Source organism: Chelonia mydas, chromosome 1, assembly GCF_015237465.2.
Source record: "Chelonia mydas isolate rCheMyd1 chromosome 1, rCheMyd1.pri.v2, whole genome shotgun sequence".
Taxonomy (NCBI): Eukaryota; Metazoa; Chordata; order Testudines; family Cheloniidae; genus Chelonia; species Chelonia mydas.
Genome location: NC_057849.1, coordinates 153,877,489 through 153,889,059, shown reverse-complemented (window position 1 = coordinate 153,889,059; position 11,571 = coordinate 153,877,489). Strand labels below are relative to the sequence as shown.

General features: G+C 44.7%; 1 long non-coding RNA gene across 1 annotated transcript; it reads left to right on the top strand.

Moving 5' to 3' along the window:
- The first annotated feature begins 680 nt into the window (after positions 1 to 680).
- On the top strand, positions 681 to 6,341 carry LOC122464070. Its single transcript, XR_006287929.1, has 3 exons — positions 681 to 785; positions 3,051 to 3,107; positions 6,101 to 6,341. It is a non-coding gene; the product is annotated as an uncharacterized LOC122464070 (long non-coding RNA).
- The last annotated feature ends 5,230 nt before the right edge of the window (positions 6,342 to 11,571 follow it).

The window sequence follows — 11,571 nt, the reverse complement described above, 5'->3', positions numbered from 1 at the left end:
CTTTTACTCAGGTGTTGCCCCTAACTGCCCTCTTGTTCACACCCACACAACCTTTTCACCTGACTTCAGTGGTGCTTTCAAGCCAGGCTAGCTGGCCTGGCTGAGGGTATATGCTAGAGCCCAAATTCTACTTTCAGTCAGGCTGGTAACCTGCCCACTTTGCATTGAGGGTGCAGGCTAAACCACTTGAGTGCTGAAAGTCCTCCAGTGCCCCACAATTTCTCCCTCCCCCTGTGCACAGCAGAACAGACACGTTCTTCTACAGTTCATTGGGAAAGAATCCCAGAGCAACTCAGTTGAATGCAGCACAAAAAACCATGTGATGTCCCTCAGAAGTCCTCACAGCACACTTGGTGGAGCACAGCACCAATGCATCCGATGAAGTGAGCTGTAGCTCACGAAAGCTTATGCTCAAATAAATTGGTTAGTCTCTTTTCTTTTTGCGAATACAGGCTGCTAACACGGCTGCTACTCTGAAATGAGGACATAGTAACTCAGGTGGGGCTTCACAACGTGGCTGCTAACCCCTAGATTAGGCTAACCTGGGAGCTCAGAGCCAGGTGCTGATCAGCTAATTTAACTCTCCTGTGAGGTCACCCTAAGATGTATGGAGGAAGAGAGATTGGCTCTGTGGTGTGTGGAATAAAAGTCTTAATGAGATGCAGACCACAGAGGAGTCAGCATCTCATTAAGACGTTTATTCCACAGACCATCCAGGAGCTGTGCTGTGAACTATGGGACAGGTGCCTACAATGCTACTACAGCAGGGTGGATCTGCTGCATTGGTATGTCTGAAACCAGATGCCTTGTGTGGATGTGCTGCATTGTTTCCACTTGCACCAGTTTAGCTGCACAGTGATACAGTTCACTTGTGTAGCGAGGGCTGGGGAGCTACACAGGCACAAGAGTGGGGAGAGTTCAGAGAGAAAACTGCTCTTCTCCTCACTTTCCTCCTGTTCAGATTTAATTTGTATTCAGTTGTGTGCATGAAGTGAACCTGATGCATTGTCATAAATCACAAAATCATAGAATCGTAGGACTGGGAGGGACCTCGAGAGGTCATCTAGTCCCGGTCCCTGCGCTCATGGCAGGACTAAGTATTACATAGACCATCCCTGACCAGTGTTTGTCCAACCTGCTCTTAAAAATCTCCAATTATGGAGATTCCACAACCTCCCTAGGCAATTTATTCCAGTGCTTAATCACCCTGACAGTTAGGAAGTTTTTCCTAATGTCCAACCTAAACTGCCCTGGCTGCAAATTAAGCCCATTGCTTTTTGTCCTATCCTCAGAGGTTAAGAATAATTTTTCTCCCTCCTCCTTGTAACAACCTTTTATGTACTTGAAAACTGTTATCATGTCCCCTCTCAATCTTCTCTTCTCTAGATTAAACAAACCCAATTTTTTCAATCTTCCCTCATAAGTCATGTTTTCTAGACCTTTAATCATTTTTGTTGCTCTTCTCTGGACTTTCTCCAGTTTGTTCAGATCTTTCCTGAAATGTGGCACCCAGAACTGAACACAATACTCCAGCTAAGACTAATCAGCGCTGAGTAAAGTAGAAGAATTACATCTCATATCTTGCTTACAACACTCCTGCTAATACATCCCAGAATGGTGGTGTTTTTTTTTCTTTTCCCCCCCAACAGTGTTACACTGTTGATTCATATATAGCTTATTCAGCATCACACCACCCCAGCATCTGGGCTTTGGGTAAAACTTTCTAAAGTGCCTACGTGATCTAGGAGCCTAAGTCCCAGATTTATTGGAAGATAGGTGCTGTCACGGAGTCCCCGGGCGATGCTCTGGAACGTCTCCCTACGAAGCCAGTCAGGACTCTGGGGAAGTCTCCTTTCTTGTGAGCAGACTGTCTTAAGGACATACAGCTCACACAACTTCCACCTTCCTGGGTCTGACCTCAGAGCATTCAGCATCCTCTGCCCTCTGTGTGTTTCCCACAGCGAGTCCACCCAGGCGGGCTCCTGGGGAAGCCAGAGGGTCCTGCACCCCAACTTCGCAGTCAGACGTGACTCTCAGCCAGTCAGTAAACCGGAAGGTTTATTAGACGACAGGAACATGGTCTAAAACAGAGCTTGTAGGTGCAGAGAACAGGACTCCTCAGCTGGGTCCATTTTGGGGGGCAGTGAGCCAGACAACCACGTCTGCACTTCACTCCATGTCCCCAGCCAGCCCCAAACTGAAACTCTTTCCAGCCCCTCCTCCTCTGGGCTTTGTCCCTTTCCCGGGCCAGGAGGTCACCTGATTCCTTTGTTCTCCAACCCTTTAGCTCTCACCTTGCAGGGGGGAAGGGCCCAGGCCATCAGTTGCCAGGAAACAGGGTGTTGGCCATTCTCTGTGTCCAGACCCCTGCACGCACCTGCCCTCTAGGGCTCTGCAACGATCATACACCTTATCCCACCACCTAGATACTTAAGAACTGCCTAGGGGAAACTGAGGCACCTCGACAATATTCAGAGGAAACATTAAGAACAGTCCCGCTTTGTCACAGGTGCCTAATTACCTTTGTGGGCCTTAAGTACTTTTGAAAGTGTCATCCCTTGTTCACAATAGAAAGTCCCTAGGGAAGGAGCTCTCAGAGAGAATAAGGACTGAGAAGGAGATAAAATGGCATCCTTCCATCCTGCCTTTCATGTGGATTTCTTTCTTTCTACAGAAATTTTAAGCACAGGCTTACTCCAGTTTTATGTTAGTGTAATCTTGTTGAAATAAGTGCAGTTACAATGGCACAGCACTGAAGGTAGTCTGCGATGAATCAGTCCATTGGCCTCCACAAATCTTGCCAGAATCAATGCTGGTGATGTTACTAAATTAGATTTTAATAACTTTTGAAGTCAGATACTAATCAACTACATGTTGATCCTTGGGACTAGATCTCAGCTAGTGGAATTGCCAGTAAAGCAGGTTTGTCTTTCCCTTCTCTCTGTTTTTCTTACAAAATGGCAGAAGAAGGGTTGGAATAATTTTGCTTGATAGCTCTGTTTTTGGGGTGTCATAATTCAATAACCCTCTTTGCAATTTTCTTCAAACAGGCAGAAAAGTTCAACGTTGGTCCTACATCTAACCTATTTTAACCAGCTGTGAGTCAGGTATGGATTGTACAAGGCTGGCAACATAAATACGGTTGCTACCACAACCACCCCTCCCTCTTAAGACTAATATCTGGAGTTTTGTGATTTGCATTCACATGTTGGCAAGCATGATATTGATTTTCCTTTTCCAAGGGGAAATAAAGCAGTTTTAGGATTTAGTCCATACAATTACTCTCACAGAGAAGCGTGAAGCCATTCCTGCTGCATCTGCAAGTTCCTGCTTGGTGTCTGCATTACTTTGCGTTATCCCACCCAGCAGAAACCTGAGAGTGGCAGAAATGGCTTTGCACTTTTCAATGATAGCTGGCAACAGTGTATGTTTGGTTTAAGTCCAACCCCAGATATGGGGATGGTTATTTTAAGCATTCTTTTGTTTAATTCACAGTATCTTATTCTGATTCCAGAGAATGTTATGGACTCTCTATTGATTTTCTAACCTGGAAATATGCTGATCAGCTTCCTTACAGGGAATACCATTGTCTTAAGCATATTTATGTTTGTGCAGAAGGACAAGTTAGGGTTACTCCTGTTTAATATTAATTAAAAATAGTAAATGTCAGCCACAGGATCTAATGAGAAGGTCCTTATGGCACTCTATGGTTGTAATACAGTGTTGATTACCTTCAGGAGGAACATAACAGGCTTATAGAGACTGTACTCCAACACCAGTTTAGTGTTTTCAGTGTTTGATGGCTCCGAACACTGGCTTGTATAGATGAGCAATAAGATAACCCTGCTTGTTATGGATTGCAAAATTATGAGGTATGGGTTGCAACACTTTGTGGTCTGGAGTGAGAACGGAGGTAAGTCACTGTGAATGTTTTGGCTTTAGGAAATCATAGTGGCTTAATGAATTCCTAAAGGAATAAGCTCAGTACATGTGTCAGACAGTGCATTTTGAGTGCTTATCACACGCTTTGGGTTGGGCTACGAGGCATGAAGCTGAAAGCCAAGGCCCAGATCCTCAAAGATATTTAGGAACCTAAACCCCATTGAAATCAATGAGAGCTGGGCACCTAAATACCTCTGTCAATCTGGGTTAACTGTTGAATGTAATCTGCTTTTTCTCATGACTCATCCCATTAACTCTTCGGTTTAGAAAGCACTATGCCCAGAAGCGCTTGCAGGTTCACGCGCCACGTGTCACGCTGTTGCAAAATAAAAGCATACGTGATGTGACTCTCACAACACTGATACGCTTGCCAGAAGCCTATCTGAGATTTTGAACAGGCAATTTCCTCTTGGGTGAGTTTACTAACACATGGTATAAAACAATTACAAGAAATATTGTAGTCCTCTTGCTCCTTCCAGAAGTGGGACTATCTAAAAGTAGGGTTGCCAGGTGTCTGGTTTTTGACTGGAATACCCGGTCAAAAAGGAACATTAGCAGCTCCGGTCAGCACTGTTGACCAGGCCTTTAAAAGTCCGGTTAGTGTGGGGCTGGCAGGCTCCCTACTCGTCTCCGCATGGCTCCTGGGAAGCTGCCGGCATGTCTGGTTCCTAGGCATAGAGGCAGCCACGGGGGCTCCGCGCGCTGCCCCTGCCCTGAGCACCGACTCCTCAGGTCTCATTGGCTGGGAACTACGGCCAATGAGAACTGCAGGGGCAGTGCCTCCAGGCAGGAGCAGTTCGCAGAGCCCCCGATCCCTTCACCTAAGAGCCGGACGTGCCGGCAGCTTCCTGGGAGTTGCCTGAGGTAAGCGTTGCCTGGAGCCCGCACCCTGAATCCCCTCCCACACTCCAGCTCCCTGCCCCAGCCCTGAGCCTCCTCCCACACCCAAACTCCCTCCTGGAGCCCACACTCTGCACCCCCTCCCACACCCCAAACCCCTGCCCCAGCCCAGAGCCCTCTCTCACCATCTGAACCCCTCTACCCCAGTCCCACCCCTCAGCCCCTCTCACACCCCAACCCCCTGCCCCAGCCCTGAGCCCCCTCCCACAATCCGAACCCCTTGGCCCCAGCCCGGAGCTCCCTCCTGCACTCCAATCTCCTCATCCCTGCCCCCCCCCCCCCGAGCCCACACTCCCAGCCGGAGCCATCCCACATCCCAACCCCCTGCCCCAGCCCAATGAAAATGAGCTAGTGAGAGAGGGTTGGGGACAGTGAGCAAGGCAGGGAGGGGGGATGGAGTGAGTGGGGGCGGGACCTCAGAGAAGGGATGGGGCCTTTGGGAAGGAGTGGGGAAAGGGGCGGGGAAAGGGTGTTCAGGTTTTCTGCTATTAGAAAGCTGACGCTAAATCACGTTGCTCGGAGGTGTATATTTTCTTCTGAAATTTCCTGAAGGAAAAGGTAGAGTGTCCCCCCACTCTTTGACATAACATGAATAATACTGGAGAAAAATTGTATTGATCCAGCTGAAAATACTAGTTACCACAAATAATACCTATGAACTGGTAGGACACAGTGTTAATATAAAATTATAAGAGCTATATAGTAATACTGTAAAAACTAGAGATGGTATATAAACGATGGGCCAAAATCAACTCTTGTATAAGTAGACAGAACTTCACTTCTGTTAATGGAGTTATGCCCTCTTATACTTTCTAATTTGGCCCAGGACCTAGACTAATTTAATAAAATATGATGGTTTTATTTCATTGTAACAAAAATATAATATACTATCATACATGTAATATTTAAGATAAATGAACAGTTTTACTATATTTAATGTAGAACTGTATTACTATAGTTAGTTGTAGTGAGAACACACAGCAATTGCCAAAGCCAAAACTTTCTCCCTACTGCATCATTTGGGCTGTATGTGGGTGATTAGAAATACAAAACATCAAGAATCTTTCAGACTATGAATAGCTGTGTTTAAATTCTGTTGAATCATTACAAATTCTTATTTGGCAGTCTCTCCAGGTCAATTAAAGAAGGAGATTTTAATCACCGATGAATTGAGCTGTAGCTCACGAAAGCTTATGCTCAAATACATTTGTTAGTCTCTAAGGTGACACAAGTCCTCCTTTTCTTTTTGCGAATACAGACTAACACGGCTGCTACTCTGAAACCTGTTTCTAATTGGTTTCTTTTGAAAATGCCCAAGGTGGACTGATGACCTGCAACGTTCCGGATGAAAATACCTAAACTCTGTTTACCAGAGGAACAACACAGAAACACATTTAAAGTTACTGTCACAAACAACCTTCATCTTCCATCAAAAGTGCACACTCACAACTACTGCCCAGCCAAACCTTGCTGGACAGACTATATTCACAAGTACTTTCCTCAGGGGAGAAAGCCATTTTCAGACTCTCAGGTGTGCTGAGATAGTCATCCAAAGAGCACATCGCTTCAGGAGATGTAAACAAATTGTACCATAAAATTACTCTACTCTCTGATTATTATGACGTAAGAGTTTGCACACACAGCCTCTCTTATCTAAAGATCTCAAAATACTTTACAAACCTCATAACATCCTTGTATGATAGGTATGTATCATCATCACAGACAGGTTACGTGACTTGCCCAAAGTCACACAGCAAGTCAGTGGCAGGACTGGAATAGAATTCAGGAGTTTTGGCTCCTAGTCCCCTGCTTCAACTACTCTATTTACAAATGCTAACACAAATATAAGGTTAAAATCCTTCAATAGGAGTACAAATAAGAATTTACAAAGTGCAAACTAATTCTCTGTCTAGACTTAGGCTTAAAGCCTCCTGAAAATGTAAACTATAAATCTCAGAGGTAAATAGAGAATCTTGCCAGATAAGGACATGTGTTGCCCAGTTCAGAAAGCCATTAGGAACTCTGCCCTGCTAGGGTTTCAGAGTGCACACAGATTACGGGGAGTAGCAGCTCTGGGCCCTGGTTACTGAATGACTTTCTTCAGTTCGGTTTAGTTACATTTCCAAATTGGCACATTTGAGTTCAAAGATTCAAAGTTGTCCCTTAACTTCCCACAACTCTGAACTGCTCTGCACTAGTTCCTGAAGGCTGTACTGGTCTCTGAAGGCTGGAGGTCCCAAGGAGTTGTATGGCAGCTGGAAGTGCTATGATGCAAGGGAGTCCTAGCCACATCACCTGTACTAGTAGGTAGGAGGGAAGAGTACCATGGGAGAGGAAGGACGGTCAAGTCACAAGCCTGGGACTTGGGAGAGCTGAGTTCACTTCCCTGCTCCACCATAGACTTCATGCGTCACCTTAGGCAAATAACTTTGTCTCTCTGGGCCCCAGTTCCCCATCTGTGAAATGGAGGTCCTAGCACTGCTCTACCTCACAGGGGTGTTGGGAGGCTAATACATTGCAGATGTTGAGGTGCCTAGATGCTATGGGTACATCTATGCTGCAATTAAATACCCACTGCTGACTTGGGTTTGTGGGGCTGTAAATTTGCAATGCAGACTTTGTGGCTTGAGCTGGAGCCCAAACTCTGGAACCCTGTCAGGGGGAGGGTCTCAGAGCCTGATCTCCAGCCTGAATGTCAACACCGCAATTTTACAGCCCTGCAAGCCTGAGTCAGCTGACATGGGCCAGACACGGGTGTTTAATTGCAGTGTAGACATACCCTAAGGGAATAGGGGCCCCATAAGTACCTCAGATAGAATCTAGATAGAACCTCCAAGCGTCCCATTATGGAGGGAAAATCCAGAGGTTAGATCCACTGGACATATGTTTGTGCTGCTAGAATGAAACAAAATGCTTGTAACCGAAGTTTGGGGCCTACTGTATTAATTGAGATACAATAAAAGGCCCAAAGAGTCAAAGTTGTTAACGTGACCCTGAAACTGTCCAATATTAAACAGTGTTAAAGAAGGTTTGGGTTTGGTACACAGAGACCTGAGCCTTGCTTATACATCATTAAAAATTCTTTTAGACTTTTATTAAAGATACAGAAAAAGGATTAAAGCGTTTGAAATGTAAAGTATTAAATAAGGCTTCTATTTCAACAACGTTCCTTGTTCCCTTTCCCTTTAGTTGTAGAGAGTCTTTAAAGGAATCTCCACCCCTTTATTTGGTAGTTTTTTTAGAAGGTATTAGAGAAGGTAATACCTGTCCCTTTGTGGGGAAAAAGAAGTTAGATGGGCTGCACTGTCATTATTGCTGTCCGATCCCATTTCCTAGAAGGCAAAACAAGACAAACACACACAAAAGGGGAGAGAAAAGAACAGAGAGAAAAGGCAGCTTCTATCTCTGGTGCTGACTCTCACTTGCAACCTCACTGCTGGAGAACACAAGCGGTATTATCAGCCATCCAAAACCTGGCAAATGTATAGCATCAAGATTGTCCTATATCCCCCTCATCCCATCCCATGGTCAACTAGTTACATCGCAGTGTTGCCAATGTAGTTTTTGAACCCCTCCCCGCCCTTAAATTTTAACACCCCCTCGAATTTCAATTCCTGGGGAAAACTCTGCCTTTTTGGTCACAGGCTTACAGAAGTGTTGCAAAATGTAAAGTCTGGGCCAGCTAAGCCAGATTTTTATTAGACAGAAGGCAAAAGGAGAGGGATAGGAAAGAAGAAATAAGGTGGGGAAGGAAAAGGACACATTGGAGTTAGGGTAGAGGAGACAAAATCTCATATCCAAGGTGGTGGTCAGATTTTGGCCAGAGCTGCTGGAGGTGGTGTGGATCATCTTGTTCTTTTCTCTGGCTTGGTCTGGTCAGGATGTCTCTTAGGATTAGGATGAAGAAGGTACAGGGTCCCAGGAGACAGTAGGGGTGGCAGCCATGATGGTGAAGCTTGCTCCGTACCTTCTCTTGGCTTTCAGTCAGCCAGCATCATGGTTACAGTTGTCAGCTCTTCTCTGCTGATGTCTCTTTATGAGGCCCCCAAAAGGGAGTAATGTATTGGACACAATGAGGATCTCTGCAGGAGGCACTCAATTTAAAAAGCAATTAAAGGAGGTTTTGGAAGGACTTGTCAGGTTAGAGTCTGATGATACTACAATCATCTCAGTGGAAAGCTGGCTTCATCTAATCAACAACAAAGAACTGGAACCACATGAAGACAACAACAAAAAATGATTCAGGGAAGCAATGGAATCTTTCTATTACTTAGCTGATGTGACTGTTTCCAGATACAATGGACATAAGCTGAGCACAGAACAGGGAAGAGAGGCAGAAACATATCAGATGGAATGTAGTCCTGAATTCCTTCCTGCTCTGTTAGCATTTAAAAACTGAAGATTCAGATTTCTGTCCCAATTCTGTGTTTATGAAGGTGGCAATATCACAACCTATTGCATGTAATTGGTGGAGCGGTGTGACAGTAAAATCATGAAAGACAGGACAGGGAAATTTCAGAATTTTGTCAGTTTTTAATAGGTCTGCACTCCTGTCCAGCTAACTCAGTATCAATCCAGCGTGGGTTTTGGCACAATGGTTTGGCTGAAAATAGAGTAGGTGCTAAAAAATCAAATTGATTGGTAAAAATGTATAGTCATTGAAGGGCAGATCAAGAAGAGTGGGAGGCCCAATTGGCTAGTAAACTGGGGATTCAATTATTGTGTTTCACTTACAGAATTGCAAGCTTTCATTTTGGACAATGTGTTTGAGGAGTAAATAAGCGTGTGAAGTGAATGACATACTGTATGTGTTTATTTCATAAAATCCTGGTCGGTGTATTCAGTTCCCCCTCACCACCCCGTAACAGCCCTCCTTAAGAGCCTGGGCCCAGACATCTCTGTTTTATTATCAGAGCCAGCTGGGGAGGTGTCAGGTGATGCCCATAAGGGGCTAAGAGCACCTAGTTAAAGGGGAGCTGTAGGAAGGAGGTTGGCTTCTGTGACTGGCTCTGAAGCACAGAGAGAGATGCAGAGTTAAAAGCCTATGGGCCTATGCAGATCAGGGGAGTAGCTTTGCTATGTTACTTTGTAAGGTTTTTTTGCACAAATTACTAAACTGCCCTGAGGAAAGGGCCTGAAGAGGTCGGGTGTGGTGTTTAATCCTTCTTGGGCTGAGGAAACAGGCCAGCAACCCTACACTCTCAATGGGGATTTTCAGAAAATGAAAGCTGCTAGGTTTTCCTGGTTGGGATAAGTTGTCACATACCTAAGAATTTATCACATTTGCTCAATGTGTACAAAATCCCATGTTCAAAGCCAGGCAGGCGTGCAGCTGCGTTCTCTCCTTCCCTACAGCATGGGGAGGGATTCACATTAGGGCAGCTAACATGCTGAATTTTCATTTCTCTAACCATAGAAACATGTGATCTGCCATTCTATCCTTTAACCAGTTATAGTTTTCTTGTTACATTCCCTCAGGCTACATCATTCAACAAAAAAGAGACAAAATCAGCAGACTGCTTTACTCAGTGTAACTGTTATGTTCACCTCATATCTGATCAACCCCTGGTTCTTACGCTAGAAGTAATGTCTCCTTTCCTTGCTGCAGCTCCTCATCCAGCAGCCTGACAGAGAACTGTTACTTGAAATCAGCCCAGCAAGATAGAGGTACTGAGCCATTGTCCTCACTGGGGGCTGTGTCCAAGCAGTCATCAGGTGAATTTCTGTGCTGTATCGCTTGTCTCATTTAGAATATATCTACACTGCAAATGGAGTGTGTGATTTCAGCACATGTAAGTTTACCGAAGCTACCTTTAATCTAGGTAGTGCAAATACTTACAGCAGTAAAGCTGCAGTGGTATGGTCCTCAGCACAGACGCTACAAGCCTGCCCAGGACCCTGGGTCCTTACTCAAGTGGGTAGCCTGCACTGATCTCCTAGTAACTTTTTATTTTCGCTTTTGCATATATTTTTGAAAATGTCAGGGCAATGTTAAGGGTGGAGGGATGGGATGATAGTGAGTGATGAAGGACTACGAGGCAGAGAGGAACAGGCTGAATCCCTTCACTGTTCACTTCCAGGCATTCTAACATTTGTATAGTGTGTTAAACAGAATTTTTGTAAAGAAAGCTCAATACGGTTTTCTGTTGTTATCTGGACTCCACTGAAACATATTTTCAATCTTCATGCTTTTTCTCCCCCAAGTTCTTTGTTTTCTGATAATAGGATAAATTACTGCTGCAATTTTTAGGAGAGAGAAACTTGAGTGCTAGAGAGCCAAATTCTCTGCTGGGACGTAACCCAGCTGAAGCCAATATATTATATATATTCAACTACCCAGACATCTGTTGGGAAAATAACACAGCAGGGCACAGAGTATCTAACAAGTCCTTGAAATGTATTGGAGACAATTTTTTATTTCAGAAGATGGAGAAAGCTACTGGGGGGAGGCTGTTCTAGATTTGATTTTGACAAATAGGAAGGAACTGGTTGAGAATTTGAAAGTGGAAGGCAGCTTAGGTGAATGTGATCATGAAATGGTAGAGATCATGATTCTAAGGAATGGTAGGAAGGAAAACAGCACAATAAAGACAATGGATTTCAAGAAGGCAGACTTTAGAAAACTCAGGGAGTTGGTAGGTAAGATCCCATGCAAAGCAAGTCTAAGGGGAAAAACAATTGAAGACAGTTGGCAGTTTTTCAAAGAGACATTATTAGGGGCACAAGAGC